This window comes from Lathyrus oleraceus, chromosome 5 (genome assembly GCF_024323335.1).
Source record: "Lathyrus oleraceus cultivar Zhongwan6 chromosome 5, CAAS_Psat_ZW6_1.0, whole genome shotgun sequence".
Classification (NCBI taxonomy): domain Eukaryota; kingdom Viridiplantae; phylum Streptophyta; class Magnoliopsida; order Fabales; family Fabaceae; genus Lathyrus; species Lathyrus oleraceus.
This window is the reverse complement of record NC_066583.1, coordinates 167,984,224-167,988,227: the sequence shown is the minus strand read 5'-3', so window position 1 is coordinate 167,988,227 and position 4,004 is coordinate 167,984,224.

Here is a 4,004-nt window from a genome sequence, read left to right as displayed (position 1 = left end):
GTAAGTAATAACGTAATGCATATCCAAATACGATATGAGTTCAATACTACCAATCTACCCAGTGTTACATGACCAGAGCATTAACTCATTACCTAATCTCAAACTAAAATACGGGAACTCTCCAGCTAATCTTGAGCAAGCTAGCGTCCACTTACTCCAGCAATACTACTCTGTAGTATCTGCATGATACCCATGTAAAGGTAACATTCAAACAGAAAAGGTGAGAATTCAAATCATTATGAAATAGCATAATAAGGCACAATGATTAAATCAACAATTAAAAGAATTCATCACACTTTGTATACTCATGTCAATAATATTAACCAGCATTTATTTCGCATATTTCAAACATACCTCAATACTCAAGGAGTTAATATTAAAATTCAATACAATATTCTCAAATATACACATAACCACAATTATCACATAATCACATATTTCACCAAATTCAAGGTATCCAAACATCACCAAATTCAACTACTATAACTCGTACACACATCACAATCACAATAATACAACATTCAACTGTGACTCAATGCAAGACATGTGACTCTATGCATGCGGTACCTCAATGTGAACCCAAAGTTTCACCGCTTTCCGATTCAATATCTAGAATCCAAGCCACACTCCGATCCGGACAAGATCAAAGCCACTACGCCTATTTCCAATTAAGGATCAACGTCTATATGGACCCAACGTTCTACCTCTTTCCGATTCAATATCTAGAATCCAAGCCACTACGCCTATTTCCAATTAAGGATCAACGTCTATTACCATGTGGACCCACAGTTTCACCACTTCCACAATGAAGTCGACCATGCTATGAATGAATGCACACATACCAACACATATGCAATTAAGATCATCTCTACCATCTTAACATTCCACATATCACCATAACTCAACTCTATGAATTATCCACCAATGGTACATATACACATTCATAACAACATATCATCCACAATTACATATACACATTCATAACAAGATATCATTCACAATCCACCAATGGTATATATACACATCCATAACAATATATCATTCATAATTATGCATCACACCATTCATCATGCAATAACCAATTCATGTTACCACATGAATAATATCAACAAATAACAACAACTCATTAACATCTTAACATCATCGACATAACAACATAATTATCACGCAATCATATTACAACAATGCAACGATTCATCAACCAAACGTATAACCCAGTATATTTATCAATACAATAGGCATGTGAATATTATTAAAACATATTAACAATCAATACCATGTTTTAGGTATGAGCATTAGCTTTCTAACGCTTCAAACTCCACCAAAATCGGACTTACAAGCTAAAAGTTATGATCAAAACCGTGCACGAAGGCATTACTAAAAGTTGTTGTTTATTAAATTTTCCAACATAATTTTCATCTTCTTCAACCCCCAGAACATCCATGAAATAATCTCCAAAATTATTTTATTCCTGAAACAACGTTATAGCCCTCTATTTCAGCTATCCAACGCTTCGAACGGCACTCGATTTGGACTTACGGATCAAAAATTATGACCAAAACGATTTCGATAATAAAACATAAAAACAGGCCGCGAGTGTGATGGACAGCATGCAGAATTTTCCGCAGTTTTCATCGTTGGAGGACTTCCGGACCTCCGATTTCAATTCCGTAAAAAGCCAAACGTTCAGAAAATTATAACTCACACAATACTCCAAATATATAACGTTAATTTGCAGTTTTAACACAATCAATCACCACAATCAAGCATAATCATCAAAACCTAACAATCCTAAAATCATGGAAATTAGGGATTTTAACCTAAACATACATCTACCCATTGACCCAATCATACTAACCCATAATAATAAGGATTCCCCCTTACCTCTTCAATTTGATGGAAACCCTAGCTTCTCTTTACTTTTCCTCTCCTCTTTCTCTATTGCCTTCAATGTTCAAATGAATTCTAATTCTCACTCTCCTCACCTCTTACTATTTATATTAGTATTCTAGTTGGGCTTAAATCATGACATCCATCTAATTTAATTACTAGGCCCAATAATACCTAATATTTAAATGTCTCTATTTAATTCAAATAAATTAAACTAACACCATATATCCACTAAGTTAATTTATATAATTATTTAATTATATCTCATATCCACTAAATAGTTAATTAATACACCAATTCAATTAGTATAGTCAATTATTATACTACCTAACAACCGATTAATTAATTACCACTCCACATAATTAAAATACAATATAATAATAATAGTATAATAAATAAATACTAAAATTGGGTTGTTACACGGGGCATTACAGACACTGGTTGTTCGACCACTATGGGTTCACCGCGTTGGCCCTAATTAACCTTACCCATATTCGGTGTGAGATGTCGGGCATGATTAATCCTTGAGTCTTCTTCCAAAGTCGCTCATTGGTTTTCTATTAGTCGTGTTGGCTGTGGTTGTGGAGCATGTCGAACTCGCGCTTTTGGAGCGCCAAATAAATATGCAATGCGCACCATTTGCGCTGCCAATTGCTGTTTTATCTGGGCATTTTACTGATTAGTGTGGGTATCATTTTGGATTAAAGGATTGAATATTGTGTCCATCTTTTGAGTGAGCATATAAACCATCTCATGGGTGCTTTCGTCTATTTGCTGCCTTAACACTTCCGCAAAACTTGTAGTAAAAGTTAGCATTGGCTGGGCAGAAAATCATGTTCCCATGGGTTGGGTAGTTCAACCAGGATTATTCACAACCGATCTCGACCCTTGCAACAACGAATACATAGTCACCTTTGGGCCAACAAATGTTGATGCACTATTATGCAAACTCATTAACGCTGAAGTTGGCATACCGTATGGATGTTCGCGACCATCCATAGGCATTGTGAATCCAGGCACATAGGACCTGAAAGTACTTGACATTACGGGTCTTGGAGTCACTGATTGACTATGCGTTATCACCAAGGATAATATTGGGCCACTCTTGGTACTTGACGGTATTATCGTTGTACTCATCGTCAAAGATATCGCTTCGGTCACAATCGCTACGACCGTGCTTTCCCCTGTTGTCCGAGATGGTTTCTCTCCATTGTTATTTGGTGGGTTAACCATTCTGCTAACATTTTTCCTTTTTGGCAAAGCTTCACAATCTCATGCAACATTTTTCCTATCAATTCTCAATCTCATGCAACAAAGTTTGAAAATTTGTTGTATGTGTATGAAGAACTAATGCAAAAAAAATTAAAACGCCTAAGCATAAGGGTCCCACTGGGCATGCTAATTTGTTTACCGTAGATTTCGGTAAACAACCGCTAGTCCTTCAAAATTGATACTTTGATTACTTGTAGGATCGACTAGATTGATCCTAAAACATATGTGCATAACTTTCTTAAGTTTTTCTTGATAATGAGTATTTGTACACTAGTTTGTGACTTTAAAGTAATGCAAGAATAATTTATAAGGAAATAGAGAACAACTTCGACTACAAATATAAAGAAATAAAGAACAACTTCGACTGAAACTTAAAAGGTATGAAAATAACATTAACATAAATGATTTGACATTGAATGAAAATATGGTGATTCATATGTACATTTCACTCAACAACTCTTTTCTCAATACACTTATATACTTTGAGTAATATGAGTTTTGTTAACAATTGAACACCCTGGATCTTGATACGAGGACCCCTATTTATACTAAATTTATAATAATGGTAATGGACAGTCATTTCTCCAGAGAATGGCATGTTCTTGCCTGCATGTGTTTCGCCCTTCACAAGCTTCGACACGTCCTTCAAGAAATGGATAATGCTAAAAATCAGTTAATCAACCTTATCTCAAATTATTTTGTCGAAGTCATTATCATACTAGATCAAAAATATTATAAGTCCTATAATGATATCACCTTGTAGAATGAAGATCTCTTCGCCAATTCTAGTTAAAATCTCATCAAGATTTCCTTAGTCGAACTAGACTTATCTTCTCCAAATA